The 16119-nt window shown below is 43.2% G+C and overlaps 2 pseudogenes; both read left to right on the forward strand.

Annotated features, from left to right (window-relative positions):
• Positions 1–419: 419 nt before the first annotated feature.
• LOC104431219 lies at positions 420–5668 on the forward strand (annotated as a pseudogene).
• A 5765-nt stretch (positions 5669–11433) lies between these two features.
• Positions 11434–16049, forward strand: LOC120286447 (annotated as a pseudogene).
• Positions 16050–16119: the final 70 nt, after the last annotated feature.

The raw sequence follows: 16119 nt of genomic DNA on the forward strand, positions 1-16119 counted from the left end.
GTTCATGATAAGGTCAATTACGTGATATTTCCTTCGGTTTTGGTATGATAGCATTTGTGGACCTGACATATTAGGATAATAGGCCCTCTTGTTGTCATTTTGTATGAAATTTTCCTAAAATGCGCACGAATTAGAAATATTTAGAATATGGATTTTACCTTCCAAATATCAGTGTCTGTCTATGTATATCCGAGGTGGTTTTCTCTATTCCTATGTAAGGTTGCAAATTTTGCTGCAAGGATATCGAGGCAAGGAAATAAATGAGAGCAATTTAGGTTCTTTCTGAAAAATCAGCATAATCTGTATTCTAGTCATCATTTGGTCATTTTGTGGCCCAATATTTTAAGACAGTTACTGTGTCTTTTAGTGTTTTTCTTTTTAAGTCCAAATTGCTGAAAGCCTAGATTTCTCTGTGGTTGATGGTACCAGGTCAGTCACAGCCACCATGCCACCTGTCAGTGTTTCTTGAAGTTACGGATTCAAGAAATACTTCCAATGATTGGAGTTGTTTTGTGAGTCATCGATTGTCAGTTGTGAACACGAAGATGGAGGAGAAATCTGTGACTAAGGAATCTCAAAATCGCTATTCTAAAGCTGCAAAAGGACTGGGGATGGCGTGAATTTGTTACCCTAACGAGTCTCTTTGATCAGGATTCGGGATTCATTGTTAATGACGCTGTTGTATTCTCAGCAGAGGTTCTTATTTTGAAGGAGACATCAATAATGCAGGACTTTGCTGCTCTGGAGAATGATTTGACAGGTAATGGGTCTTCGGCAGAGAATGCTGGAAAAAGAAGTTCATTCACTTGGAAGGTGGAGAACTTCATGTACTTTAAAGACATAATGGAGACTCGGAAAATCTTCAGCAAGTTCTTCCAGGCTGGGGGATGCGAGCTTCGGATAGGTCGGTGGAAAATTGCTTCCGTTTTCTCATCTATAATGTTTTGAAAGCACAATATTTCCCCCACCTTTTCTTGACGTTGGTTTTGATGCAATGCAGGGTTTATGAGTCCTTTGACACCATATGCATATATTTGGAGAGTGATCAGTCGGTGGGTTGTGATCCGGATAAAAATTTCTGGGTCAAGTACCGGATGGCCATTGTTAACCAAAAAAATCCAGCCAAGACAGTATGGAAGGAATCCTCAATATGTACGAAGACGTGGAACAACTCCAGTCTTGCAATTTATGAAGGTACAAGATATGTTGGAGGCAGATGCGGGATTTCTTGTGCGAGACACGGTTGTTTTCGTCTGTGAGATTCTGGACTGCTGTCCCTGGTTTGAGTTTTCAGATCTAGAGGTAAGTTCCTGTGAACCCTGCTTCTCGTTTGTTGTTTTTGGCTTTTCTTCAAGTTGATTTCTATCCTTATAAATCTGCCGAGCAGAACCAAGTCTAGCTATATTGAAGAAGATACACTCTTAATTCTTGTTTTGTTGTACAATAGAATAGAATATAGTCATTCTGTTTGACTTTCATTCGAGGTTGTGTCTAACGGTGCCCTATTTCTTGTCCGGTCCCTTAATTCAGGTTTTGGCTTATGAGGATGATCAGGATGCTCTGACAACTGATCCTGATGAACTTATTGATTCTGAAGATAGCGAAGGACTCAGTGGAGATGAGGAAGATATCTTTAGGAACCTTCTTTCAAGAGCAGGGTTTCATCTCACATATGGAGACAATTCCTCTTACCCAGAAGTCACTCTAAGAGAGAAACTTTTGATGGATGCTGGCGCAATAGCAGGTTTTCTGACTGACTTCGCGTTTACCTAGATGACCCAGCTAAAGTAAAGCGCTTGCTTCTTCCAGCTAAGTTTTCGGGTTGCTGTGATGGAAAGAAGATAGGGAAGACAGATGGATCTTCTCCTAGTTTGATGAATTTGTTGATGAGTGTTAAAGTTTTGCAGCAGGCAATTATAGATTTGTTATTAGATATCATGGTAGAATGCTGCCAGCCCTCTGAGGGAAGTTTTGAGGGTGAGTCGTCTGATCCAAGCCTGAAGAGCTCTCCAGATGGCAGTGGGGCTGCCAGCCCACTGGAATCAGACAGAGAAAGCGGTGCAGCGGAGTGCACGCAGTTTCAGTTGGATGAGAGACTAGACTCTGGTTTAGATGAAAGTAGTAATTCTTCTGCTGTACGAAGCTCAGATATCAATGATTCTAACGTCTGTGAAAATGCACCTACAGTGAAGCCTATCGATCCACCTGAACCATCTACGAGAGGTCAAGAAAATTTTTGTCTTAGATCCAAGGTACTGTTTTACTCTCTCTGAGATTTTGTCTTTGCAGCATCATTACTTTGCATGTTGACAGCTTGGGTACTTTGAATGCAGTCCAAGTGGCCAGAGCAGTCTGAGGAACTTCTAGGATTGATTGTCAACTCACTCAGAGCTTTAGATGGAGCAGTTCCACAAGGCTGTCCTGAGCCGAGGCGGCGGCCTCACTCAGCAAAAAAAAAAGATTGCCCTTGTATTGATAAAGCTCCCCAGCATCTTCAGCATGACCTGGTAGCGTTGGTCCCCAAATTGGTGGAGCATTCGGAGCATCCAATTGCTGCTCATTTTCTTCTTAGAAGGCTTCAGAAACTAGATGATGAGGAGCCTGCTGAAAGAGTTCCTGTAAGATGTTTTGTGATATTCCCTGCTGTCTTTCCATTCTCCTTCAAAGTGTTGGCTTGAATAGAAATTCTTTTGATGGTGATAAAAGTACTCAGGATGGTTATGTGTCAACCGAATTTTTAAGTTTTGCAGATTTGAACATGCCTTTTCATTTTTATCCTGACCTTGTGCATTTCTCTCAGCTTTTTGGCGCTCTAGGCCAGCTGGAGTGTGGCATTGGAGTTTGGGAACATCTTCTGGATCAGACTTTGGAGTTTCTGCAAGATTCAAATGACGAGCCTCTCGCAGCTAACATAGGTTTCGTCTTCAAAGCTGCATCCGAATGTCAAAACTCCTCAAGCAGTAAGCACAAAGCTATTATCAAACTTAAACTGCATACCTTTCTTGTGAAACATATAACCCCGATTTGTTCTTTCCTGAACAATAAATATCCTTCCCTTTCTCATTACAGGTAAGGTTTGTTCGTGATAGGTTGAAATGTCTGGGAGCAGAGGTGTCCCCTTGTGTCCTAGACTTGTTGAGTAAAACCATAAAAGTCAAAAGATCTAGCTGCAGCAATGCTTAGAGACATCGATTGTGATAAAGATTTTGGTGAAATTGACGCGACACTGCCTTATCGTCTCCTTGTATGTAGCGATAATCGACAGGACACTCAAAGGTCGCATGCAGTGGATGAGCAAGCCCTTTTCAGTGCCCGGCATTTTTCAGATATATATGTCTTGATCGAAATGCTATCGATTCCCCGCCTTGCTGTTGAAGCTTCCCAAACATTTGAGAGGGCTGTGGCTAAAGGAGCCTTTGTGGCTCAAACAGTAGCAATCGTCTTGGACAGTAGAGTGGCTCGTAGATTGAATCTAAGCAGATTTACTGGTGAAAATATGCAGATTACAGATGGTGAAGGAGAGGCTAATGACCAGTTGAGAAATCAACAAGATGACTTCACTTCAGTTTTTGGACTTGCTGAGACATTGACACTGTCTAGAGACCCTTGCGTCAAGGATTTTCTGAAGGTTCTGTATGCTATACTTTTCAAGGGGTATCCTGATGAATCTTGCCGACAAAGGATGCTTAAGAGACTGGTTGATCGTGCTACCAGCACTTCGGATAGTAGCCGTGATGTGGAATTGGATTTAGACATTTTGGTTTTACTGGTCTCTGAGGAGCAAGAGTTTATAAAACCAGTTTTGAGTATGATGAGGGAGGCTGCTGAACTTGCAAATGTGGATCAAGCAGCACTTTGGCACCAAGTTTGTGGAAGAGAAGAAGAAATCACACACTTGCGTGAAGAGAGGAAAGCTGAGATCTCCAATATGGTTAGAGAAAAAGCTGCGGTATCACAGAAACTGAGTGAATCTGAGGCAACGAACAACCGTCTTAAGGTAGCTATTTTGTTTTAATTCTTGACTTAGGTATGTGATTGCTTTAATGTGGTGTCTGATTCTTTGTGGCAAGTTTTTGTTTGACACTTTCTGTAATTGGCAGTCTGAGATGAAAGCTGAGATGGATCGTTTTGCACGGGAAAGGAAAGAACTATCAGAACAAGTCCGGGACGTAGAGAACCAGCTTGAGTGGCTTCGCTCTGAGAGAGTGGAGGAAATTGCAAAGCTCTCTTCTGAGAAGAAGGCTCTTCAAGATCGTCTTCATGATGCAGAGTCGCAGATTTTGCAGCTGAAGCGCAAACGTGAAGAATTGAAGGTATCTGTCACTGCTTCTGTTACTTTATTTATTCTTAATCAATTTCTTTTGCTTTCTTTTCATGTCAACATGCGCTTTTCTAAACGTTGCATTTCCCATGTGAGGGAGTAAGGATTTGGCTTAGTGATGGCTTCTCTTACTAAGTCTCAAGAGGTCTTAGTTTTGGTTTATATGTGTTGCCTACATCTCTTCAAGAAGGGGAAAAAAATTATCTATTGGCTAGTGTTTTTCCAGAAGATTGCATGGGAAATTGCTTTGGATGATCAGGGTGGAGTTGGATGAATTGGATTTATCTCCTTTTTTCCTGCCTTAGGAAATATGCTAATTGATGTCTTTTCATCCAAAATATGTGAATGGAACAGAAAGTGGTAAAGGAAAAGAACGCCCTTGCTGAAAGGCTGAAGAGTGCGGAAGCTGGGAGGAAAAGATTTGATGAAGAGCTGAAGCGGTATGCGACGGAAAATGTGACCAGAGAAGAGATTCGGCAGTCCCTTGAGGACGAGATTAGAAGATTGAGACAAACAGTGGGACAAACTGAAGGAGAAAAGCGGAAAAAAGATGAGCGGATTGCTGAATATGAAGAACGTATTCATGGTATGCAAGCACGATTAGAGGCCTACCAGGTTTGTGCCAACTTCTCTCATTCAAGTATATGCTTTAGTATCAATGTGGGTTGTCCTGCTTTCTCTTTGTTGCTTAGATTTCACCTCCTCTTTGCAGGAATATATCCAATCACTCGATACTCAACTCCGGGAAGAAATGTCTAGGCATGCTCCTCTGTACGGTGCTGGTCTGGATGCACTTTCAATGACAGAGTTGGAGACGATCTCGCGCATTCATGAAGAAGGGCTTAGGCAGATCCATACCATTCAGCAACAGCGTAAGGGCAGCCCTCTTAGCAGTCCTATCATGAGTCCCCACACGCTACCGCCGCACAATCACGGGTTGTATCCGAACGCGCCCCCTCAAGTGGCGGTGGGCTTCCCCTTCCATCATGCCCAATGGCGTAGGGATGCACCTCAGCAATGGGCACGTCAACGGTGCGATGGGTCCCTGGTACAATCACAAGTAGAGCCCTGGAGTCAGTGGGATGCCCTGCCCTATCCACCTGGGATCTGTTTTGCATTGAAAGTGGAGGGACGATGATTTTCTGGAGTGGAAATTATTTGGCATTTTGACTGGCGGGACTGTTGGGAGGAGTGAAGGGCTGTTGTAATTGATAGATAGCTGGACGGAGGAAGGGGGGGTTGATTGGTATCTAGTCCCTAGTGGGACTAACAGTTAAAATGCCATGCCTGCTTTTTTTAATATTTTTTCATATGATCAATTATAGGTTCCAACAAATTTTGCAAAAGTGTCTCTCACATTCTCTCTCTCTCTCTCTCTCCCTCTGAAAAAGTGATTTGTGGAGCAGATACCCAGTTTCTCAAGACCATCAGTTGTTATCTTGATAAGAGTCTGAACTTTTCTTTCTTGTAAATACTAATGCTCTCGAGGTGTTCAGCACGGGTGACACCACACGACTCGAACATCATTCGAAACTCTCAAACGTGCCGCGACTTACTAGAAACTAACACCGGCTTACTAGAAACTAACACTAGCTAGATCTGCAAAGGAGCCTCTCACCCGATGCCAACAAGGGCAACCCTTTCTAGATGCCGGCTTCCCTCCGCCATGGTCAGTGGAGGGAAGAGAGAAAAAGAAAAAAAAAAGTAATCAATGACTAAATCGGATATTTATTGATAGTCCATGGACTAAATTGAGTAAATCGAAAATTCATGGACTAAATTGGATATTTATTAATAATTTATTGACCAAATTGAATAAATCGAAAGTTTAGAAATGAGGTTGCACTATAAGCAAAAGTACAGCAACCGTGACATTTTCCCTCTTTTTTTCCCTCGCTTCCTTCCTCCACCCGTCCGAGTGTGTCCGAACGCGCGTCCCACGCAACGCGGCGGACAAAACTTGGGCACCAAGTTTTGTCCAAGGGAAGAAGAAATCATGCACTCGCGCGAAGAGAGGAAAGCCGAGATCTCCAGAAGGGTTAGAGAAAAAGCTGCGGTAATCACAGAAACTGAGTGAGAATCTGAGGCGACGAGCAACACCGTCTTGAGGTAACTATTTTGCTTTTACTTCTTGACCAAGGTACGCGATTGCCTTAACGTGGTGTGTCGATTCTTCAATGGCAAGTTTTTGTTTGACACTCTCTAATTGGCGGTCTGAGATGAAGGCTGAGATGGATCGTTTTGCACGAGAAAAGAGAGAATCATCTGAACCAGTCCGGGACGTAGAGAATCAGCCTGAGTGGCTTCGCTCTGAGAAGAAGGCCCTTCAAGATCGTCTCTGTGATGCAGAGAGGCAGATTTTGCAGCTGAAGACTTGTCATAGTGAAGAATTGGAGGTTATCTGTCACTGCTTCTGTTACTTTATTTATCCTTAATCAAGTTCTTTTTGCTTTCTTTTCATGTGAACATGTGCATTTCTAAACGTTGCATTTCCCATGTGAGGGAGTAAGGATTTGGCTTAGTGATGGCTTCTCTTACTGAGTCTCAAGAGGTCTTGGTTTTGGTTTATATGCGTTGCCTACATCTCTTCAAGAGGGGGAAAAGAATTATCAATTGGCAAGTGTTTTTCCAGAAGATTGCATGGGAAATTCGATGAATTGGATTTATCTCCTTTTTTCCTGCCTTAGGGAATATGCTAATTGATGTCTTTTCAACCAAAATATGTGAATGGAACAGAAAGTGGTAAAGGAAAAGGACGCCCTTGCTGAAAGGCTGAAGATTGCGGAAGCTGGGAGGAAAATATCTGATGAAGAGCTGAAGCGGTATGCGACGGAAAATGTGACCGGAGAAGAGATTCGGCAGTCCCTTGAGGACGAGATTAGAAGATTGAGACAAACAGTGGGACAAACTGAAGGAGAAAAGCGGAAAAAGGAGGACCGGATGGCTGAATATGAAGAACGTATTCATGATATGCGAGCACAGTTGGAGACCTACCGGGTTTGTGCCAACAACTCTATGCTTTAGTATTAATTTGGGCTGTCCTGCTTTCTCTTTGTTTGCTTAGATTTCACCTCCTCTTTGCAGGAATGTATCCAATCACTCATTACTCAACTCGGGGAAGAAATGTCTAGGCATGCTCCTCTGTACGGTGCTGGTCTGGATGCACTTTCGATGACAGAGTTGGAGACGATCTCGCACATTCATAAAGAAGCGCTTAGGCAGATCCATGTTATTCAGCAACAACATAAGGGCAGCCCTCTTAGCAGTCCTACCCATGTTATGAAGCGGGCTCCCCCTTCCGTCATGCCCAATGGCGTAGGGATGCACCACCGCAATGGGCACGTCAACAATGAATTGAAGGTATCTGTCACTGCTTCTGTCACTTTATCTATTCTTAATCAAGTTCTTTTGCTTTCTTTTCATGTGAACATGTGCATTTCTAAACATTGCATTTCTCATGTGAGGGAGTAAGGATTTGGCTTAGTGATGGCTTCTCTTACTAAGTCTCAAGAGGTCTTGGTTTTGGTTTATATATGTTGCCTACATCTCTCCAAGAAGGGGAAAAAAATTATCTATTGGCTAGTGTTTTTTCAGAAGATTGCATGGGAAATTGCTTTGGATGACCAGGGTGGAGTTGGATGAATTGGATTTATCTCCTTTTTTCCTGCCTTAGGAATTATGCTAATTGATGTCTTTTCAACCAAAATATATGAATGGAACAGAAAGTGGTAAAGGAAAAGAACGCCCTTGCTGAAAAGCTGAAGAGTGTGGAAGCTGGGAGGAAAGTATCTGATGAAGAGCTGAAGCAGTACGAGACGGAAAATGTGACCGGAGAAGAGATTCGGCAGTCCCTTGAGGACGAGATTAGAAGATTGAGACGAACAGTAGTGAGACAAACTGAAGGAGAAAAGCGGAATGAAAGACGTAATCATTTTATGCAAGCGCAAGTGGAGGCCTACCATGTTTGTGCCAACAACTCATTCAAGCGTATGCTTTAGTATTAATTTGGGTTGTCCTGCTTTCTCTTTGTTGCTTAGATTTCACCTCCTCTTTGCAGGAATGCATCCAATCACTCGTTACTCAACTCGGGGAAGAAATGTCTAGGCATGCTCCTCTGTACGGTGCTGATTTGGATGCACTTTCAATGAAAGAGTTGGAGACGATCTCGTGCATTCATGAAGTAGGGCTTAGGCAGATCCACGCCATTCAGCAACAACGTAAGGGCAGCCCTCTTAGCAGTCCTATTGTGAGTCCCCACACGCTACCGCCGCACGATCAGGGTTTGTATCCGACTGCGCCCCCTCCAGTGGCGGCGGGGCTTCCCCCTTCCGTCATGCCCAATGGCATAGGGATGCACCACAGCAACAGGCACGTCAACGGTGCGATGGGTCCCTGGTTCAATCACAAGTAGAGCCCTGGAGTCATCGTGTGATGCCCTACCCTATCCACCTAAATCTGTTTTGCATTGAAAGTGGAGGGATGATGATTTTCTGAGAGTGGAATTTATTTGGCATTTTGACTGGCGGGACTGTTGGGATGAGTTGCTGGTGAAAGGGCTGTTGTAATTGATAGATAGCTGGACGGAGGGGGATTAGATTGGTGTCTAGTCCAATGGGAGTAACAGTTAAACTGCCATGCCTGCTTTTTTTTAATAGTTCTTCATATGATCAATTATAGGTTCCAACAAATTTTGCAAAAGTCTCTCACATTTACTCTCTCTCTCTCTCTCTCTCTCTCTCTCTCTCTCTCTATGTGAAGAAGTGATTTGTGGAGCAGATACCCAGTTTAGACCGTCAGCTGTTACTTTGATAAGAGTCTGAACTTTTCTTTCTTGTAAATACTAATGCTTTCGAGGCGCTTAGCACGGGCGACACCACACGACTCGAACATCACTTGAAACTCTTGAACGCGCCGTGGCTTATTAGAAACTAACGCCAGCTTATTGAGACAACATGGAAATATCAGAAATTGATAAGAACCATGGTAACAAGAATTGCTGGTCTTCTTCCAGAAACGATGGGCAAAGGAAAGAGATTAAAGAGAGGTGCCCCGGTTGAGTTGAGGCTGCAACTGCTGGGCCTTGAATAAAACACGGGCCTTTTAACGAATCTACGATAGAATTCCCAAAATGTCAAATCAGATTAGAAAAAACGTGTGGATCATGCTGGAATCTGAGGAAGACAACTGCTTAAGGTTTAGGCCTCAGAATCCAGATTAGGTATTGATGATTGCAAAAAGTCCACCGTGGAAGAACGAGTTAGCTGAGCTGGACAATGACGTGCCACGTCACGGTTCTTGCCTCATCCATTATCATCCTGCTAGATTGTGTAGAAGGCAAGAAACTTGGTCACACGCTTTTTCCAATTGGATAATATCCGCTGTGTGGTAACTAAGCAATTGAAAATTTCATACCCACCTGATCTATCCATAAGCATCATCATCATCATCATCAATTCATCATCATCTTCAAATCTTCAAATCTTTAAATTCATACAACATGGAAGACAAGGACAACCCACATGGTTGACTAGCAACTTCACATGGAGCTCCCATTCACATGATTTGCCCCCAAAGTATTTGGGTGTTGACAAGGCCGACTCTTGAGATGCACAATTGTCGTTGATCGGGAAAATTGTGAAAAAAAAAATCATAAATCTATTATATAACAACCAATTAAGTCTTAAATATTTTAATTATATCAATTTAATCCTAGATATTTTCATGATTTGTCAATATAGTCCCCCTAGCCAATATTAGTCGAAAATTGTTGATATGTGGATATTTACCATTTTTTTGAATTTTTTTGTAATTTTCCTTTTCTTTAACGATGAGAAAAAATTAAAAAATATTCATATCAATACTAATGCTAAATACTAATGCTACATAAAATGACCTTAGTAATTTTTAGTCAAAATTGATCGGAATGACTAAAGTGACAAATCACCAAGATGTTTAGGACTAGATTGACACAATTGAATGATTTAAGATTAAATTGATTTTCAAACAATAGCTTAACAATTAACCCGCAGTTCCTTCTTGTCGGAGCAACGTGAATTGCGTTTGCAATAGAGCTAAGACATCACCTGCAAGCATGTAATTATATCTCGTTTGGTTCACTTTTCTCAAGAGATTTTAGGGGAAAAATTATATTGCGAATTCACAAGCTATGAAGTTAAATCAAATCATTCATATTCTCTGAAATGATATTCCATGTAAAATATTTACCTAAAATCAAGATATAATAATCCACGTCATCAAATAAAAATGACTACGTTGACGTTATAATTTTATTTCTCTTTAAAAAAAAGTAGATGGATAAAAGAATGGACATATTAACTCATCTTTATAATAATCTATTTCATCTAGTAAAGTCTGGTTTGTCGTTTGAGTCATCTAGACTCGCCGCAGGATCACCGCCGTGAAGGCGGCGCTTTGCGCGGCGTGCTTGGCGTCCGGTGCACTGGTCCTGCCGCGGTCGTTCAGTTTCGGCGGGCTCGCAAGCGTCGCTCCGGACGGTTCATCAGCTGGCGGCGCGGAAGGAGGCGGAGCTGGTTCGCGCCGCGAGCTTCGCGTCGGCCACTGAGGTCCGGCCGAGTCCACGCAGAAACGCGACGGCGATCGTGAGTTCCAGTAGCTGAGTTTTGCAATGCACATGATCTCTGGTTTTTCTCTTCTTCTTTTTTTGTGCAGAATTCTGTCGTGAGGTTGCTAGAGTTCTCTCTTTCTCGATCCTTCAATATACGCTTCTCGGTTCGTCAATCCTAGCGATCATCTCCGTATTTCCTTTCTGCACGTTGATCGCATACTCTGTCGTTCGATTGCTCGTCGCGTCGCGCTCCTTTGTCGGATGTTTCTCTGTTCCGTCCTGTTCAATCGCCGAACCAAAATCTCCGTACGACTACGTTCATTTTCGCACTTTCATGTTCAGTTTGATAGATGCTGTATATCCAGATTTAATTCAAGCGCTTCTCAATTTTTAACGGCTATCCTTCTATCCGATCCTTAGAGAAAAGCGAGGGAAGCGCGAAAACTGGAGCTGGGATTGGCGCAAGCACGTGCGGCGATCCGGAAAGCCACGAAGCTCCGCGCTCGTCCTTCCAACTGCAGCGGCCATGGCGCCTCCACGGCCGTGTACCGCAATCGCCGTGCCTTTCTCTAGTAAGTTCCACGAAATTCATGTTGATCTCTCTCTCTCTCTCTCTCTCTCTCTCTCTCTCTGTGAATTGCTTTAAGCATCGCCGACTTCAACTTTGATTCTGCAATTAACCTGTTGATTCCACGTACACTTTCACCTTATTCTTGCACTGCGGCACGCATTTTTACGGGACATGCACTAGACCATCACCTCGATTGTTGATAAACATCTGGTCACTGGTTTTCGTTCTACTAGCGATGCTGTATTCATCATAGAATGATGGAGGATAGCTTAGTCTAGGGTATAACACGACATGTCAATTCATTACTCTCGCTTATGGAAACACACCTTTTATAACACTCAAAAATACTTTTACAATGGCTAATGCCGGCACCTTAGAGATAGTAAACCAAGTTTATAGAACCAGTTTACCGGTTTACACACGCACTTTAGTCTGCCCGATAACTGGAAATCTACGGTTCCGTTACGTCCTTCCGGTAGATTACTTGTAAATCGATTCTTGTATCAGTACATCTTAACCAAGCTTGGAACTATTACTTCAAGTGAAAACGACCCCCCTCTGCTTCGCCTATCATGTCCCTGGTCATTTAAGAAAAGAAACTTTTGATGGATGCTGGTGCAAAAGCGGGTTTTCTGACTGGACTTCGCGTCTACCTAGATGACCCAGCTAAAGTAAAGCGCTTGCTTCTTCTAGCTAAGTTTTCGGGTTGCTGTGATGGAAAGAAGATAGGGAAGACAGATGGATCTTCTCCTAGTTTGATGAACTTGTTGATGAGTGTTAAAGTTTTGCAGTAGGCAATTATAGATTTGTTATTAGATATCATGGTAGAATGCTGCCAGCCCTCTGAGGGAAGTTGTGAGGGTGAGTCGTCTGATCCTAGCCTGAAGATCTCTCCAGATGGCAGTGGGGCTGCCAGCCCACTGGAATCAGACAGAGAAAATCGTGCAGCGGAGTGCACACAGGTTCAGTTGGATGAGAGACTAGACTCTGGTTTAGATGAAAGTAGTAATTTTTCTGCTGTAAGAAGCTCAGATATCAACGATTCTAACATCCGTGAAAATGCACCTACAGTGAAGCCTATTGATCCACCCGAATCATCTACAAGAGGTCAAGAAATTTTTTGTCTTAGATCCAAGGTACTGTTTTACTCTCTCTGAGACTTTGACTTTGCAGCATCATTACTTTGCATGTTGACAGCTTGAAACTTCGAATGCAGTCCAAGTGGCCAGAGCAGTCTGAGGAACTTCTAGGATTGATTGTCAACTCACTCAGAGCTTTAGATGGAGCAGTTCCACAAGGCTGTCCTGAGCCGAGGCGGCGGCCTCGATCAGCAGAAAGGATTGCCCTTGTATTGGATAAAGCTCCCCAGCATCTTCAGCGTGACCTGGTAGCGTTGGTACCCAAATTGGTGGAGCATTCGGAGCATCCAATTGCCGCTCAGTTTCTTCTTGGAAGGCTTCAGAAACTAGATGATGAGGAGCCTGCTGAAGGAGTTCCTGTAAGATGTTTCGTGATATTCCCTGCTGTCTTTCCATTCTCCCTTCAAAGTGTTGGCTTGAATAGCAATTCTTTTGATGGTGATAAAAGTACTCTGGATGGTTATGTGTCAATCGAATTTTTAAGTTTTGCAGATTTGAACATGCCTTTTCATTTTTATCCTGACCTTGTGCATTTCTCTCAGCTTTTTGGCGCTCTAGGCCAGCTGGAGTGTGGCATTGGAGTTTGGGAACATCTTCTGGGTCAGACTTTGGAGTTTCTGCAAGATTCAAATGACGAGCCTCTCGCAGCTAACATAGATTTCGTCTTCAAAGCTGCATCCGAATGTCAACAACTCCCTCAAGCAGTAAGCACAAAGCAATTATCAATCTTAAACTGCATACCTTTCTTGTGAAACATATAACCCCAATTTTTCTTTCCTGAACAATTAATATCCTTCCCTTTCTCATTACAGGTAAGGTCTGTTCGTGATAGGTTGAAATGTCTGGGAGCAGAGGTGTCCCCTTGTGTCCTAGACTTATTGAGTAAAACCATAAAAAGTCAAAGAGATCTAGCTGCAGCAATGCTTAGAGACATTGATTGTGATAAAGATTTTGGTGAAATTGACGCGACGATGCCTTATCGTCTCCTCGTATGTAGCGATAATGGACAGGACACTCAAAGGTTGCATGCAGTGGATGAGCAAGCCCTTTTCAGCGCCCGGCATTTTTCAGATATATATGTCCTGATCAAAATGCTATCGATTCCCCACCTTGCCGCTGAAGCTTCCCAAACATTTGAGAGGGCTGTGGCTAAAGGAGCCTTTGTGGCTCAAACAGTAGCAATCGTCCTGGACAGTAGAGTGGCTTGTTGATTGAATCTAAGCAGATTTACTGGTGAAAATATGCAGATTACAGATGGCGAAGGAGAGGCTAATCACCAGTTGAGAAATCAACAAGATGACTTCACTTCAGTTTTTGGACTTGCTGAGACATTGACCCTGTCTAGAGACCCTTGCGTCAAGGATTTTCTGAAGGTTCTGTATGCTATACTTTTCAAGGGGTATCCTGATGAATCTTGCCGACAAAGGATGCTTAAGAGACTGGTTGATCGTGCTATCAGCACTTCGGATAACAGCCGTGATGTGGAATTGGATTTAGACATTTTGGTTTTACTGGTCTCTGAGGAGCAAGAGTTTATAAGACCAGTTTTGAGTATGAGGAGGGAGGCCACTGAACTTGCAAATGTGGATCGAGCAGCTCTTTGGCACCAAGTTTGTGGAAGAGAAGAAGAAATCACACGCTTGCGTGAAGAGAGGAAAGCTGAGATCTCCAATATGGTTAGAGAAAAAGCTGTGGTGTCACAGAAACTGGGTGAATCTGAGGTGATGAACAACCGTCTTAAGGTAGCTATTTTGTTTTAATTCTTGACTTAGGTATGTGACTGCTTTAATGTGGTGTTGATTCTTTGTGGCAAGTTTTTGTTTGACACTTTCTGCAATTGGCAGTCTGAGATGAAGGCTGAGATGGATTGTTTTGCACGAGAAAGGAAAGAATTATCAGAACAAGTCCGGGACATAGAGGACCAGCTTGAGTGGCTTCGCTCTGAGAGAGTGGAGGAAATTGCAAAGCTCTCTTCTGAGAAGAAGGCTCTTCAAGATCGTCTTCATGATGCAGAGTCGGAGATTTTGCAGCTGAAGACTCGTCATAGTGAAGAATTGGAGGTTGTCTTTCACTGCTTCTGTCGCTTTATTTATCCTTAATCAAGTTCTTTTGCTTTCTTTTCATGTCAACTTGTGCATTTCTAAACATTGCATTTCCCATGTGAGGGAGTAAGGATTTGGCTTAGTGATGGCTTCTCTTACTAAGTCTCAAGAGGTCTTGGTTTTGGTTTATATGTGTTGCCTACATCTCTCCAAGAAGGGAAAATATTATCTATTGGCTAGTGTTTTTCAGAAGATTGCATGGGAAATTGCTTTGGATGACCAGGGTGGAGTTGGATGAATTGGATTTATCTCCTTTTTCCTGCCTTAGGAAATATGCTAATTGATGTCTTTTCAACCAAAATATGTGAATGGAACAGAAAGTGGCAGAGGAAAAGGACCCCCTTGCTGAAAGGCTGAAGAGTGCGGAAGCTGGGAGGAAAAGATCTGATGAAGAGCCGAAGCGGTACGAGATGGAAAATGTGACTGGAGAACAGATTCGGCAGTCCCTTGAGGACGAGATTAGAAGATTGAGACAAACAGTGGGACAAACTGAAGGAGAAAAGCGGAAAAAAGATGAGCGGATTGCTGAATATGAAGAACGTATTCATGGTATGCAAGCACGATTGGAAGCCTACCAGGTTTGTGCCAACAACTCATTCAAGCATATGCTTTAGTATTAATTTGGGTTGTCCTGCTTTCTCTTTGTTGCTTAGATTTCACCTCCTCTTTGCAGGAATATATCCAATCACTCGATACTCAACTCCGGGAAGAAATGTCTAGGCATGCTCCTCTGTACGGTGCTGGTCTGGATGCACTTTCAATGACAGAGTTGGAGACGATCTCGCGCATTCATGAAGAAGGGCTTAGGCAGATCCACGCCATTCAGCAACTACGTAAGGGCAGCCATCTTAGTTGTCCTATTGTGAGTCCCCACATGCTACCGCCGCACAATCAGGGGTTGTATCCGAACGCGCCCCCTCAAGTGGCGGTGGGGCTTCCCCCTTCCGTCATGCCCAATGGTATAGGGATGCACCACAGCAACAGGCACGTCAACGGTGCGATGAGTCCCTGGTTCAATCACAAGTAGAGAGCCCTGGAGTCATTGCGGGATGCCCTACCCTATCCACCTGGGATCTGTTTTTGCATTGAAAGTGGAGGGATGATGATTTTCTGAGAGTGGAATTTATTTTGCATTTTGACTGGCGGGACTGTTGGGATGAGTTGCTGGTGAAAGGGCTGTTGTGACTGATAGATAGCTGGACGGAGAAGGGGGATTAGATTTGGTATCTAGTCCTGTGGGACTGAAAGTTAAAATGCCATGCCTGCTTTTTTTAAATATTTCTTCATATGATCAATTATAGGTTCCGACAAATTTTGCAAAAGTGTCTCATATTCTCCCTCTCTCTCTCTCTCTCTCTCTCTTTGAAGGAGAAGAAGTGATTTGTGGAGCAGATACTCAG

This window comes from Eucalyptus grandis, chromosome 3 (genome assembly GCF_016545825.1).
Source record: "Eucalyptus grandis isolate ANBG69807.140 chromosome 3, ASM1654582v1, whole genome shotgun sequence".
NCBI lineage: Eukaryota > Viridiplantae > Streptophyta > Magnoliopsida > Myrtales > Myrtaceae > Eucalyptus > Eucalyptus grandis.